This window comes from Pezoporus occidentalis, unplaced genomic scaffold (assembly GCF_034315485.1).
Source record: "Pezoporus occidentalis ecotype Australia unplaced genomic scaffold, CSIRO_AGI_Poc_V1 ctg41, whole genome shotgun sequence".
Classification (NCBI taxonomy): Eukaryota; Metazoa; Chordata; class Aves; order Psittaciformes; family Psittacidae; genus Pezoporus; species Pezoporus occidentalis.
The window spans coordinates 810,275-826,825 of record NW_026915736.1 but is presented as its reverse complement, the minus strand read 5'-3'; the positions used below and the strand labels follow the sequence as shown (position 1 = coordinate 826,825).

Below are 16,551 nucleotides of genomic sequence, written 5' to 3'. Positions count from 1 at the left end.
ATTTAGAGTTTTAAAATACACTAAAAATATGAAATCTGAGGAGAAATAAAAAACAAGCCATATTTTGAAGAGTGATTAAGGCTGGAGTAATTTCTGTTTGTGCTTTTGGAAATTATTCTTCAAAGACAAAGTACAAAAATTATAAACAGTTGGAATTAATAATGATTGTACAGGAAGGCATGTATTTCCTCTGGCTTGCTATAATTTCTTGCCAGAGATAGTTGTAGCATATTTTTTTTCTTCCACCTTGTTGTTTCCCCTCATAGTAAAGTTTTGAAAAAGTTCTACCATAGTGTATTTTGTGTTTTGAGAGCCACGAGATTTGTGGTTCTTGTGAAATTCCATCAAGAGCTGAGTTCTATGGGCTTCAAGGGACTGGGCCTAGTAGATCTGACTCTGGGCTCTCATGCATTTTATCTAGGTTTAACATTTCAGATTTTCCAAGAAGGTAGACATTATTTATGTCAGAAAGTTACGGGTGGTTTTGGTTGGCAAAAACAAAGTACTTAGAAATACTTGAGCTAGCACTTAGTGATCTAAAAGCCATGCGCTAGTCTGGGCAGTGCCAGTGTTAACACAGTAGATATCCAGCACTGCATGTTTTCTTCACAGTGATCTGAGCAGCTTCTTAATTGTTGATTGAGTGAAAATTCGTTTGAATTTGCAATGGAGCTCTATTATAATGATATAAATAGTTGTGGGGCATCTTCCCACTGGGGCTTACACACAGGAATGCATGTACAAAGAAAAGCAGGAAAATAGAAGCAGTGGAAATTAACATCTTCTACAGCGTGGTGATAACTTCCCTTGTGCCTTCACCTCTGGAGGCATCTGGAAAACAGTACTTGGCCAATATGCCTTTGATCATCATCTGGCCTCCTTTTCTCTAAAATAGACAAGTCTGAAGTCCTTAACAGTTCCTCATAAAGCATTCCTTCCAGCCCTTTCACCAACTTTGTTGACCTCCTCTGGATGTGTTCAAGGCCTCCACACCCTTCATAAACTGTACACAGTATTCAAGGTGGGGGCCACACCAAGATTGAATATGGTGGGATAAATGACCCTTTTGACTGGCTGGTTATGCTGTGTGTGATGCACTACAGGATGTGGTTTGCACCTTAGCATGATTCATGCACACACGAGGGGGGCGAGGGGGTAGAGGGTAAGAGAAAGTAAATAAAACCTTTTCCTGAAATGATTATCAACTGTTTTCTTGCTCAGAAACTTCTGGGCCTCTCAGCTGTGTGCTATAAAAATCTAATACTAGTTTCCTGTCAAGACCATATTCTTAACGCTGGCAGCATTCTTCCAACAAATACCCCTTGCATTATATTTGCAGAGATTCACTTCTGCCCTAGCTGTGTGTACTGCACTGAGGGACTTCGTTATTCTTGATGAGGTGAAAAAAGACTAACTGGCACAAACACTGGCTTTATTGAAGCCTTAGGATTGCCTTTGGATACTGGGCTCCCTTGATAGCAGCCATTAACACCTTCCAATATAGTATCATTAGGCTACTAATAATGATTGTAATCCCTTGTTGAACTTCACAGGACCTGTTTTACTTAAAATGTAATGGGAAATCACATGTGAACTGTAGATCAGGGTTTCTGTTGTCACTGTTGTCATTTGCTGCAGCATTCTTTAGATATATTAGGGGATTGCTTAGTATGAGGCATGAATTCCAACACAATTTCATATAAATATTTACATTATATATATAATGAATTGATGGATGGCCCAGTAGCACATACTAGAGAGTGTGGAGTCTGGTCAAGAGTGTTTATTGCCAGGTAAGCCTGAATTTAGCACAGGAATAAGGAAATGTAGTCAGCAGAGTGATTAATACTATCTGATAATAATCCTCTATCAGTTTCTCCATACATCCTCTTTGAAATGACAGATCTAAAGTACCCACAGTATTTTACAGTGGTCATTAGCGTTATGTGTGGAAATTGAAAGGGGCACATGTATGTGAATGTGGTGTGAAAAACTTGCGAAGTGATGCGATTATATAACTAAGAATTACTTAATCATGCTGGTGAAAGTTAATTGCATCATTCTCCGTGGAATAAATAACTTTATTCTCAAAAGACATTCATTAACTTTAAAGTAGCAAGAAAATGACAGCAGTAGCATAATAATCTGTAATTTTGATAATTTTTAAAATATTTTTTTTAGATTTATTTATAGCCTGTTTAACTAACCATAGAATTGATTTTCCTGACTAAAAGACAACTGATTATACCAGAGGGAGGGATCTCTAATGTTAACTGGTTAGTTTCAAATCTTGCCCTTTGTAAGTCAAAGCTACAGTTTCACTGAATTCAGTTGTTTGTTACTTAAGTGGGGTTTGGGGAAATAATTCCTATAAATATGACAGTTTAGGATGGATGTATTTGTTCAACTGAGTTTCAAAGGTTGAAATATTTTAGTATTCTAGGAAGGACAAAGAAATTAAGAAATTATAATATTATAAGATGGGTCTTGGTTAGATTTGTATTAAAGTAGCAACTTTGAATAAATGCAGTAACAATACTAGAGGTTAACGGTCTCATTTTCAAAAGGTTACTCAAAAAAGCTAAGTCATTTCAAAATGACAGCTTGCTGAAGAATGCCATACCTAGCTTAATAGGTTTGGATGGGAGGTGTGCTAAAATAAGATTAATGATATACTTGCATTTCCTTTTGTCTGTTTTTTCTGAACTTTCAGGCAGATTTAGAAAAATCTCCAGAGAGAAATGAATGGGAAAAAATAATTGTGCTAAAAAGCTTAAGCTGAACAATCAGAAAAAAATTAGAAAGTGGACTAATTGGTCTGTTACTTCATCGGGAAGAAAATACCAGGCAAAGAAAAGAAGAAAATAATTTGGGTTTGGTCCAAGTGTAGAAAGCATACAAAGCAAAATTGCAGGGTAGGAAACACATTTTGTACTTCAAGAGAAATACGATACAGTTCGGGGTAGATGAAGCGTGGCTACATAAAAAAGCAGAGTAGGGTCTTTAAACACCAAGACAAGGTATTGTAAAAGTAAGTTTTTGGAGGATAGGTGGCAAAATGTCTGCCCTAGGTCTCATTGCTGCTGAGCCAAAAAGTGACTGTGGATACTTTTGTGGCTTCTGTGATGTCTCTTCAGCAGCACAGGAGGGGCAATATGTTAAGCTGAACTGCAACTTTAATTACATTATAGAAGTGGCAGGAGGTCAATAATATTTGTAATATGAGCATTTGTGACAAATCAATTGTATAATGAAAGTGATTATAACATTATTAGAAGTCTGATAACCCAATAACTTTGTGGTAATTACTTCTCAGTTACAGGGAATAATTTACCACAGGAGATGCTGGAATCTTAGATACAAATGCTAATATTTGTAGTCATATATGAGGCATATGTGCCATTTAATAGCAAGTTTGAATCTCATCATTCGTTTGAACATTGTAGATTCTTGACAAGCAAGAATTGGGTTTGGAAAGGTAATTAGTTACACACAGTCTTTGGGTCCCTAAACTTGAGAAATATCACTTCAAACCTTAAATAGGAAGGTGATAGGGGTTGTTTTGGTATTTGGTTTTGCTTGCATGCTTACTAGGGCCAAGGCAAGGGGAGGGCTGTAAACAAGTGGTGGATGGCAGAAGTTGAGAATGAGAGCCCACTTTTTGATAGCAATTAGCAAAGGCAGTGGTTTATATCCCACATGAAATTGTACCACACTTCTGAAAATTAATTTGTACTCCTAATTAACTTCTAAGACACTGCCCCTGCCTCCATGACTATTTATTTAACCTATATAGAGGATTAAACTAATTGTTGGGAACTGTGCTTCTGAAGCAAATAGTAGGTTGTGTTCTAAGACTATTATGATTTATTATTTATGAAACTGTACTTTTTGAAGAAAGGACTGTCATTCCCTCTCAAAAAAGTTCTTACGCCAGACTATTGACTAAGAAGCAAGAATTAATTTTTAGTTCTGTATATTTAGTACTTCCTCTGCTAACAAGTGTTTTCTATCCTGTATATCATATGACATGAATGAAATATAAAAAAAAAATATGTATGATGCTGAAAACAAGGTATGTGAAGACCAGCTTGCTTGTGTTATTCCTGAACCTGATGAAGGAAATTGGTGTGCATTCACATGGTTTCTTATTCACTTGCACATAGGGTGTGATTTTGCTTGGTAGTTGTTAGTCAGTTTTGTAGATGGTTGTTTTGGAGATGCTTAAAATGCTGACTGTTCAAGCTAGGTATTTTAAAGAAAAGTATCATAATAAGGGAGAAGGAATAATATTGGAATTACAGGAGTAGCTATGGAATTAAGTAACAGAATTTTGACTTATGGGGGATTTTAGTTATCTTCAACTGATTTTATGTTGTATGTTTTTGTAAATAAAATTTCCATCCCTCTGGAATATAGCTGTTGAAGAGAACGAATTGCTGGTGGTCACTGATTCTATCACATCGATTGGAGTGTCACGACGCAGGGGTGTTACATTTCATTCCTCACTAAGGTGAGGAATTCTGGTCCATAAAAAAAAAAAATCTCCATGACAATGTGTTAATCCTTTGTGTAAACAGCATGCTTTCTCCTTTCATATTCGTTACTCTGAGGAAGAACATCCTCTTCTGTATACGCATATGTGCATTTAGACGAGCGCACACATATATAGTAACCATTTAAAATTAAATGTGTTAAAGAACTGAAGTTGATTTTCTGTAAGAAGACAAAATACAGAAGACACCCAAGACCTAAACTTGACAGAGTTCCCACTGCTGTCCTGTGATGCATTAATTCAAAAAGAATCCTTCTCTTTGCATTCTGTGCGCCCAAAGTGTTTGCCTTTGTTTACATTTGGTGCTGTTAAAGTGCACGTTATGCTGGATTCCCCTGGTATTTGTCCTTGTGCATCCATGGCACACCCTGTTTCTTGATTGCTGTTTTCCTGGTCTCATCTTCATATTTTACTAGTCATTTCTTCCCATCAGGTAGCTAATTGTGGAAAAACTAATTATTAAAAGTCTGTAGAGCCTGCAGGAACCCATTAAAAACTCTGCTCTCCTGATGAGGATTTTCTGCTTAGACTTTCAACTCAGATTTGTCAGTTAATCAGTTTTTAATCTGATTAGCACATGACATATATTGACTTTGTTTCATTCGAGGTTTTCAGTCAACAATTCAGGAAGTAACAGGTCTAATTTATCCACAAAGAATTCTGACTGCATCAAGCAGTTTTCTTTTTAATACAAACTTTTAATCTCATCAAGTTAGTTGAGATGCATTTTCTGTAAACATATCCTGGTTGACATTAATTAGATTAGCATTCTTTAATTATTTTTTTATGAAGATATAATTGGATTGTAGTTTATTTGTGCAAATTATTATAGACTGGAAAAATATTAAAAAAGGTGAGGTTTCTGGAAATAAGTCTGTTTCACTCTGTTTTCAAAGTGATTCAGATTTGGGGTATGTTTGGTGTTTTTTCAGCATCTTTTGTCATGGAATCAAATGTCCTGATGCTAAAACGTACTAGTGCTGTTGTACTTGAAAGGAAGGATTTAGTTTTAATGGGGATTGGTGATAGGCAGGAATGTGAGGTTTGTTTGGTTTTGGTTTTTTGTGTTTTTTTTTGTTTGTTTCTTTGAGTTTTTTTTTGTGTGTATGCCCGTAGTAAACAGTGTAAAATTAATCTCTTGCTACCTCAGTAAATATTTTTGTTATTTTTACAGGTGGTGGAAATATGTTCACAGGAGTTGAAGGCCACTGTCAGAACTTCCAGCACCCAAGCTGGGGTAAGAGGCTTTCTTTCCATCTGTTTTATTATTCTAGATGTGAAATGTTTGTTTAGACAAATGTGTGGTTTCCTAATGGTAGTACTAAACTGAGAGATGTTTTGTTTTTTCTAAGTTCTGTGACAGGAGGTTTGAAACAGATAAACTGCATTCCTCAATATTTATCCTTGTCTATAGCACTGAATAAATTAAAATAAGAACTTGCAAATAGCCTCTGGTTATCCAAAATTTGTCATGTGTCTCTTGTCATGTCGTGTGCCCCTTGCCTCCTCCCCTGTAAGCAAGAAATTGTTTCATGTACATCTCTGGTATAACAATTTTTTACATTAATCAGTGTGTTGAGGCTGTACTGAGGTTTTTATTAGTGTAACCACTACTTGGATCAAAAAGTAATTAGAGAATCACAGAGAAAAGTGATTGACTACTTAAAGCAGTAAGCAGATTTTGAAGGTACTTAGGCAAACAGAAGTCTGAAGTCTTCTTGACTGGCATAAAAGAAGTTAGTGGAAAGAGGCTCTGGCTGCTTTTTAACACACTTTCAGGAAACTGCATTTTAGAGGCTCTTGGATCTGTTTCATGTTAGATCATTTTCACATTAGTTTCTTGCTAAAATTTTTAACATAAAGATGTTATGTTACCGTACATTTATGTGCATTAGAATGTAAGGCGAATCCTGTACATTTTAGGTACATGATTAGTACTTTGCCAGCAGTGGTGTGAACAACTTGCTTTCAATGAAAAATTTATTATATGTACTTAATATTGTATTGTACTTTTATATGTCCTTAATATTGTACTTAAATAGTATTTCCTGTGTGTAATGGTTGTTTCTCTTCACCTCTGTGGAGTTAATTCATGGGAAGAGTTGCTTGTAACTTTGACCACTCAGGCTAAAGTCCAGTAGCGGTAGGGGACATTCTGGGATCTCTCCTCCCCACCTCCAGCTGGAGAGGATCTGTTTCACTTGGGATACATTTGTTAAACCTCAATTAAAACTAAGGAACATCTCACAGCAAAGGGGTGTTGCATATCCTACCATGTATTACAGCACAGTGCTGAAACTGGTGAGGGACTACTTGTAGTACAGTGAGTAACATGCAGTTTCTGCCTGTGGAGAGGTTTTTGCGCAACCTCTGTCTCCAAGAGGTTAAAAGTCACATGTAGCACCTATTACCAAATTCCTGATGTTTCTTGTTTTACTTGTTGACACTAGGCACACGAGATTCTAAAAGCTTAAACTGTCATTAGCAGTTCAGTTATATATAGTATCAGACAGCTCAAATACTTCTTGTATAGTAATATATTTGGATTTTATTGCTAGTCCATCTTTCAGCCTGTCCTTTAAATGACTACAGACTAATTTACTGTCTTCTTTCACTGCTATTTGATTTCAAAAGACAATGCAACAAGGGAAATTATTACAAAAATAAAGTATTTATGTTTTTAATTAAAAGAAAATGGTAGAAAATGTGTGGCTTTTAGACTAAGGGTAAGTAATTAAGGTCGCATAGATTTGTTGGTTCTTTTTTTTCTTATTTTAAATTCCAAATCCAGTATCTGTGAACAGTGATTAAGTTAACCACATGCCTTCCTCCCCTCATCCCCCTGTAGGAGCACCTTCTTTTTAGTGCTTTTAATACTGAGGTGCCAACCCTGTACTTGCTTGGAACTGAAACAGCCTTTATGAATTTACAGTCGTTCTCAAAAAAGATGCCAGGAACTTCTCTACAAATAGACTTTTAAAGTCTGTTGCATTCTACTTTCTATTCTAAAATTCCCTTAGTTTAAACATGAGAAAACAGAGTGTTCTGCCTTTAAAATCTTTTTGGCATTGTGAGCCTGAATAAGGGCACGGAAGCTTTGAAATGAGAGGCCAAACATGCAGCTTACATAGAACTACAGAATGATATAGACTAAAATATCTCTAAAAGATATTGTGTCCAATTCTGCATTTATGTGCAAGACAATTTGTAACGCTGCTCAGTAAAGTCACTTTTCAGCTTGAAGATTCATGATTCTTTGTTTTTATAGCCTTGTTGTTTCTGTATTTCTCTTTACTTTTTGTCATGGGATTTGTTGTAAGCAAAATTGTTTGGGAGAAAGAATTATGCTTAGAGAAATTTGCTGGGTTTTTGAAACCCATGGATTTATCCATCACTCAGCTAGTCACAATACTTAGTAAATTAACAGAGCTGTGCCACCTCATATGCCATACTGACCAAGGTACAGTCACCTCTTTGTTTGATGTTTGTCTTCTCTTTCATCAGCCATAGAGTCCTAAGGTTGATGAGCAGTCTTGAAGTTAGTGCATTGCAATTGGACATCAGTGTCCAAAGCTCTCACTGAGAAAAGTCCCTGATGCCTTTTCCCCTCCTGCCTGCCACCCCCCAACCACCACCCCCCCGCCATTAGGCTCACTTGGAGCTGTTTCATACACTTGCTCTAGCAGTCCACTTATTTGCTCCTCACTGGTCTGCAGCCTTATGCTGTACTGAAATTTTATATAATAGAGTATACTATTAACAAATACTTGGTATGGTATATTGCAGCATCTGTAATTAGGTCATGTAATTTACATGAATGTTAAAGAGTAGCTATATATTCTTTTCTCTGACTATCCTCTATTCAAACTGTACATCAGGATGTTTAAGCAAAGGAGTCCCAAAATCAGTTTTCACCAGAAGTTGATGGCTACGTAAGTGGGGCCAATCTGTCCATAAATCCCAAGGGATACAATTATGCTGTGTGAGATGTGTGCCATCAGTTTGGACAATTGAAAGAAATCTACTGTTGCTGTTTAGCCTTCCTAAAAGGGTGTAATGCACCCTTTTCATTTCTCATTGCATAGGCTTATTTTTTTTTTTTTTTAAATGGGTGATTTAAAATTCTATAGCAGTTTGCTGTGCAGTGTATTGTACTCCTCAAGCTAAGAAAATGTAACCAGAAAATTACAGAGTCTAGGTGTGGAGTTCGCTGAGATAATGACAGAAGATGATGTGATCAACATTTCTAATAAAGGCTTAAGGCATGTTATTTACAACTGCTTTGGATGTTAGGCTGTAATTAATAGAAGGTATCCAATGAGCGCTCTCTTTGACAAACTGAGTTAGGGTAATTGAGCAGCCATCAACCTCCATTTAAAAAATGCCAATTTATTAACACACTTGTCAATAGGAGCTGTATCTGGCACTTTCAGAAATCAGGTCAGTGAGCTTTATTCAATGAGGTAACTTAGTCTAGTTAGTATCAAGATAACAATTTAGTTTATCTAGAGCAAGTCAATAGAATTTCTTTCAGGCTCCAAGTCATTCTGGTGGGTGATCAGTCTTTGTAAAAGTAATGAACTCTTATTAGTAACACAGTTCACAGTTCTTTACAGTACTGAATTTTGCCACCACATTTGCAGTAATCTCTACAAAATCAAAATACTTACATGGCAAAGTAGATGTTGCAGCTAATCTGAATCATAGAATGATTTGGTCTAGAAGGGACCTTAAAGATCGTCTAGTTCCAGCCCCCACCTGCCATGGGCAGGGACACCTTCCAATAGACCAGGTTGCTCAAAATGCCATCCAACCTAGCCTTAATCAGCCCCTGTAATGGGGTAACAAGAACTTCTCTGGGCACCTCACCCTCAGAAGCCAGTTCCTCACCACCTTCACAATGAACTATTCCTAATATCTAATCTAACCTTACCTTTAAAAACGGTTAAAATGAGTTTAAAGCCATTCCCTCTTACCCTGTCACTACATGCACTTGCAAAAGTCTCTCTCCATCTTTCCTGTAGGCTTTCTTTAGGTACTGGAAGGCTGCTGTAATGTCCCCTCAGAGCCTTCTCTTCATGTTTCAAACTATAATTTGTAGAAACTTAGTCATCGCCATGGGCGGGCAGGCAGGCAGAGGCAGAATTAATTATACCAGTACCAGTAAAAAAGAAACAATTCCAAATGCATATGGGTAAGGAAACCAGATTCTTGGATGAAAAGTATTCATTTTACCACACTTTTTTAATACGGTAGCATAAGACTTAATATCTGTTTAATGTTATGATCTGTGAACAGCAATCTTAACTTGAGAGCTAGAGACTGAATTATTCATAATTTAGGAGAAAAGGCAGAGAATAAAGTTCAGCCAAAGGTGAGATGAAATGTGATTGGAAGGGAAGAGGAGATAAGGGTTCTGTTCCTGGCCTGCTCTGTGACCTTGGGCAAGTAACTATCTCAAACAGTCTCTGATATTTCTCCTATCATTTTCCTGTCTTGGCTGTTTAACTTGTGAACTTTGTGAGGCAAGGATTGTGTCTAGCTACTGATGTACAGCACACAGGGGCCCTAATCTTAGTTGAGGCTTGTGCATATGGCTGCAAAACAGGAAATAACTAGCACAGTTTGTGTGAATCTCATTTGAGGAAGTTTGGAAGATGAGAGAAGTAAAGTAGAATGGTTACAGCAGTGACTTATCCTTCATCCCTGGAGTATGTATGCATTACACAACATTGACACAGGAAATTAATGCCCATTGTACCTGCTTTAGACTGTGACATTAATGGACTTGTTAAAATTGTTGTAATATATTTCTTTTAAAGAGTCGTTCTGGCAGTCTGACAAACCACCATTTAGCTCTAACAGTCAGCTTGATCTGCATCCTGAGCAGTAGACTTGTTGATTGCACTGAGAAGACTGAAGTTGCAAATGCGTCAGACTAGAATAAATTAAGGAGTTGAGCTTGCAGAGAGACAGAACAGGGCAGTGAGAGGTTACCGTTTCCAAGCTTGTTGATGACTTTTAAGGTTTGCACCATTCTCTTTTTGCTATCTAGATTTTGTCTTATTTTCACAAGCTCTCTCTTTTGTTCCATTAAAACTTTGAGCTTTGTCTTCCTGCTTGCCCAGCTCCCACACACAGATAAATTTGTTATTCTTCTCTATTGACTACTTTGCATAGGACAGCTCTCCTAAACTAATTTCTACCAGGTTTCTTCTCCGTTTTGCAGTGTTGCATAGGAATGCAGCTGTTCAACACTTGTTGGGATTAAACTTTTACGTATACAAACTTAGACTTCCACTCAGGAAAACAGCTTACATATGTTACATTCTTGAAGAATAGGAACTCTTCTTCCAGCAAGAGCCCTTTAGAAGCAATTACAATCTGTGTCATATATTAAAAACCCCAACTAAACCAACAAAATGAACCAAAATACTTTAACCATCTCTGTCTTCAGTGTGGAGAATTGCTTATTAACAGATTGTCCTAGGTTCAGCTGTAATAGTCTTTTTTCTCCTTCCTGGTATCTGGTGCAGTGCTGTGTTTTGACTTTCGGCTGGGGAACAGAGCTGATAACAAGGATGTTTTGGTTTGGCCAAGGACTTTGTGAGCCTCATGCTCTGCCAGGGGGGAGGGGAAGCCAGGAGGAAGCAGAGACAGGACACCTGACCCAAACTAGCCAAAGAGGTATTCCATACCACAGCACTTCATGCTCAGGATGTAACTGGGAGTTACCCGGAAGGGCTGGGACTGTGGGGTTGGAGGAGGTATCGGTCAGAGCTTGGTCGGGCTGGGGGGGCGAGTTATCTGTCGGCTGGTGGTGAGATGATGTATTCTCTTCCCTTGTTATTTCCTTTATCATTATTATCATTGGTGGTAGCAGTAGTGATTTGTGTTATACCTTAGTTACTAAACTGTTCTTATCTCAACCCATGGGAGTTGCATTCTTTTTGATTCTCCTCTCCGTCCCTCCGGGAGCAGGGGGAGGGCAAGAAAGGGGGGGAAGTGAGTGAACGAGTTGCCTGACTGGGTTTAAACCACAACACAGATACTGTAACAAGCTATAAGCAATTTGGGTATAGATCTGTTCTCACGTTCTGGTTAGAAGGGTTACAAAGCACAGCAAGTGTGTGATTGTCCTATACTCCTTTACTCTTACTGTGTTTCTATTATTTCTTTTATTTGTGAAACTTTAATATACAAGAACTCATAAGAATTGATTATTCTGAACTTTCTGCAAGGGAAAAGATGGAATGAATATTCATCACTTCAGGGTACAGGTACTGTGTGTGAAAGCATACTTTTCTTAGAGCTGGAGTCAGTAACAAAACCAACTAACTGGAAATCTAGTTTGTATGTTTTTGTGAGGAATCTCTGCAATTTTGCTAAGAAGAATATCCTCGCTTTCAGTCAAACCAGTTAGCTTAAGTCCTTTAATGGAATAGCTATATATGTGTGGAGGTAGCAATATACTGGGGAGAAGACTAACTTTTTATCTACAGATATATTTGAATATATAGCATTCAAATTAGATACAGGGATAAATTCAAGAGTCTACAGTACACTTGTCCACTTTATTCCGTATCTCCAGAGAAAGGAATTTCTTCTACAGCCATTTTCTGCCATTTCTACAGAACTACTAGGTTGCTGTATCTCTTGAGTAAAGAAAATTCACTGATGCAATTCCTTCTTATACAGTTCATACTAATTCCTACTGCAGAATGAACTCTTACTACATTCTTTTCTTACATTGCTTCTTGCCAGCTGTGCCAGAAGATAGACTTAACTGTCTGTCCATGCAGCTAATATTATTTTTAATGTTTGGAAAATATAACTAGAGAAGCTAAAAGAGCAGGTAGAAAAGAGGCGATTTATATAATTTTTATTATGCAATGCAACTGACCTGAAATTGCATTTGCTTAAGCATATTTATTCAAATCAATCTTTATAATTAAAAAAAAAAAGTTGTGTGGGAGGAAAGAAGAATTAGAACCTGTTAGAAATTTTGTTAAATTGTTAAAAAACCTTCTTTGAGCTTTAGTCTTTTACAGATGTAACATGGGCTGAAAGCAATTTTAAAAAGATAGCTCAATTACAATATGAGGCTGCAATAGGATATGTTTTTGTGTTGAGCCACCACACTGACTGCCTTTGCAAAATCATATTAATTTTTCAGGTTCAATACTGTTAAACTACTTTTAGAAGCTTTTTATAGAAAAGGAGTTAAAGTTATGTCCCTCAGGTTGTCACTCAAGTTGCCCAGGGAGAGCTGTTTTCAGTTATTCTGACAAAGGTCTTTGTGTTTCTGTCTGTTGGACTTGATTGGAATGTGATGATTAGGACTTTGCATTGAATTTGAAGTAGGAATTTAAAACTTATATGTCCTCATATACATGAGGAAAATGAAGCTGTGGCGGTGATCTGGCTCTATTCTGCTTAGCATATGCGAATGCATTCTTCTCAGTGTAATCTTTTACCTTGCCTAAATAAACTTTTAAATGCATGTTTTTCTCAAGGTGCTCATAGAAGTTTATGTTAGTTTGCAGTGTGAAGCAATTCCCAGAAACATAATACCAGGAGAAGTCACTGTGAATTGTGTTATCATAAAAGCTAGAACCACTTTTTTCCCTTTACAATTTAAAACATCGCACAAGATTTTCCAGGGTAGAAACAACATCTCCAGCTGGCCTGATCTGTGTTACTAAAAGTAAAAACACCAATGAAGTATTGCTTTTTATAATTTAAAATCAGACTTTTACGTTATTTCTAGAGCAGGAAGAATGCATTTCACTGTAGTTCTCATGGCAATGTCCATCAGCAAGAAAAGAAGAAAAAAACAAAACAACCCTCACCTAATTACAGAACACCCTGTATCATAAACATTTGGTAACAAAAATTAGAATTCAGTGAAAATCTACTTGAAACGTTTCAATGAAAAGCAGTTTTTATGGAGGCTCAGGGTATAATGCAGCTTCTCAAAATTAGTCTTTTAAAGTTGTACCCATTTTCACACTCTGAATTCACTTTGTGGCTTCTTGTCTCCCTGAGAGGTTTAATTGTCTCTTGCTGAAAGACACGAAAAGATTAATCAACCAAAATATACATGAATTAAGAAGTGTTCTGCAGGTCATGGTGTCTAGATTGGTGGGTTTGTGCCAGTGCAGAGGCAGTGATGCTTCACATCAATGTGTGAAGGGTATTTTAAGTAGAGCAGACATGACAGGGCTGTGGCCACCATGTTGCATACCTCTTTACAGAGTGCAAGGAGAGCCAATCATTGCAGGGGAATACACCCTGCAGTGCTCCAGGTTTTAGAGAGTAGGGTAGCACCTCAAATGAATTATATAAAATCCTGGATGTGTTATGGGTAATAAGTTAAAAGTCCATAAGCATTTGTCAGAAGTCTCGTTGGCTTAAATGAGATGAGAGCCCAGCTGGGTCAAAGCTAATGTAAAAGGGTAGGAAAGGAATGAATGCTGTTAGACGGCAGCTCTCTGAACAGTACTGTTGAGGCTACAGCTTGAATACTGAGTTCAGTTCTGCACCCCTCACTGCAAGAGAGATACTGAGCTGCTGGAGCAGGTCCAGAGAAAGGCAACAAAGCTGGTAAAAGGTCTGGAGGAGCGGCTGAGGGGACTGAGGTTGATTCATCTGGAGAAGTGAAAGCTAAGGGAGAACCTTACTGCTCTCTGCAACTACTGGAAAGGAAGATGGAGAGAGGTGACTGGTCTCTTTTCCTAGTAACAAGTGATAGGACAAGAGGAAATGGCCTCAAGCTGCATCAGGGGAGGTTTAGATTGGTTATTAGAAAAAATATCTTCATAGAGAGGGTGATCAGGCATTGGAACAGGTTTGCCAGGAAATGGTGGAATCACAAGCCCTGGAAGTGTTCAAAAACCATGTAGATGAGGCCCTTAGGGACATAGTTTAGTGGTAGACTCAGCTATCCTGGGGTAAGGGTTGGACTTGATCTTAAAGATCTTTTCTAACCTAATTGAACCTAATTGATTCTATGATCTGTGTATATCATTTTTGTGACCCTTCTGGGGTTGTCAACAGGTAGGCCTAATGGATTTAGTAATTATATCTTAGACTGTTACTTCCGATAATTACTGTACTATTACATCCTTCTGTTTAGGGTTGCTGGTTCCCCTGAAGTGACTGGAGATCTGAGCTGCATTCCAACCTGAATTATCTCAGGATCCCATGAACAATCTTGGCCGCTTCAGCAGTAGCTCAGGCACATGCGTGTGTTTTCTTCAACCAGTACTGCTATGGGACTAAGTTTCTGATAAAGAGGTGGAGCAGACAGCCATTGAAGTTTCCTTAAGTTGTTTGTTTGGTTTTGTGTGTGGAAGAATGGGAAGCCTTCAATTAATTTGATGCCTTGATTAGTCTGAATTAATCAATGATGCAACTCCATTAACTTCAGCTGACCCTGCAACATCATTAAAATGATAGAAAAGTATGGCTATTGGTGCAGCCAAGAAGTCACCCTAATTTTTATATAATGGAACTAAAAATCTGAATGTATCTTACTTTCTGTTCTGTAAATATATTCTTTTATATAAAGCAGTGATATTTTAGTTTGCAGTAGTGAGTTTATGTATAAAATTCATTGAATCCTTTGTAAAAGGATGTGTCTGTTAAGACTCAAAGGTATACATATGTAGATGAGGAGAAAAGGAAGAAGAATTGGAGGGACACTATATGCTCTCAGACATAGCTCATAAAACAGTAATGGTATTGGTATTATTTTTCACTTGAAAGAAATACTTATTCAGCATGATTAGACTTATGTTTTCAGTGGTCTTAGGTGATATTATTGCTAGGATTTTTTTGTTTGTTTTAAATTCTCCCTTCTTTAGAAGATGGTCTCCTTGATCTATACTTAAACTATGATCAGTTCTGCTAAATGCATGTGTACCTTTGGAACTGCTGCTTCTGTTTCTGGCATGAAGAAAGGATTTTTATCTGGAATGTTGTCTGGCTTTTCCACGAGTACCAGTTGGTCTAATGAAAGATACTGTTTCTACCCAAGATGCTTTTACTGCCTATGTGTTTGCTCTGTTATAGCTGGTGTAAAATATGTTGCAGCAAAGTATTTTGCTGTTGCTACTAGAATCAGTTTTCAAACCAGCTGCATAATTGGTCATTGTTTTTGCAGTGAATCTCTTTTGCTAAAATGATTTGCCATGTGATAAACCTGAATCAGGATCATGAATGATGAAGCTATATTAGATTTACTGAGTCACTGAAAAAATGTTTTCAAGTCCCCTGGGGAGTATTTTGAGCCATACTCATTTATTGAGCATCCTGTTGGTTTGGTCGTAGTTTCTTGACACCATCCTTCAGGTCTGTCTTTCTTTGTGAGCATCTGCCTGACACTGACACTGCTTACAGCCCTGGAGCAAAGTAGAGTCTTTGAAATAAATGTAAGAAACACCTTTTGAAGTGGGTATTTCCAAAATAATAGCACAGTTGGTTACTTTTTTTCTTCTTGACCCTGAAGACCTTGGTGCTAGCTTAGCTGTGTAGGGTTGAATGAAGCAAAAGCAGGAGGAACAACAAATGTGTTTCTGCCTGAGGCTAGCAGTCTGTTTAAAGAGGATCTGGGGGCATGCTCAGGTACTTTAGGTGGTGATACTAGTGATAAGAAGAGGTCAGTGGGTCTCCACTAAGTGTTACCTGACGATGTTTCTTTTGAGCTGTCACAGTCTCAGACAGTTCCTGTCCAGAATATGCAAGTTAGCTGTAAAAATGTGCCTGACTTCTCAAATTCGAAGATGGATATAATTTTTTTCCCATTTGCTTCTCCCCTTTTCCCCTCCCCCCCTTGCTTTTAAAGTGAGAGATATCCATGAGGGAAATACCTCACCTTAATCATAGAATTGAGGGAAAACTATCAGGGAACAAGGCAATATTCCCACTCTGTGTTTAATTCTAGACAAGCAATGTCCCTCTGCAACAAAAGTAATTAAGTAAACTGCTGGTTT

At 37.5% G+C, this 16,551-nt stretch overlaps 1 long non-coding RNA gene across 2 annotated transcripts in view; it reads left to right on the top strand.

The window, feature by feature from the left end:
• The window catches only part of LOC134171582 (uncharacterized), a 204,674-nt gene that overhangs the window by 63,522 nt on the left and 124,601 nt on the right, over nt 1-16,551 (top strand). For both annotated transcript variants that reach the window (XR_009967664.1, XR_009967665.1), the window contains exon 2: nt 5,730-5,792. This is a non-coding gene — a long non-coding RNA (uncharacterized LOC134171582). The remainder of the gene's footprint in view (nt 1-5,729; nt 5,793-16,551) is intronic.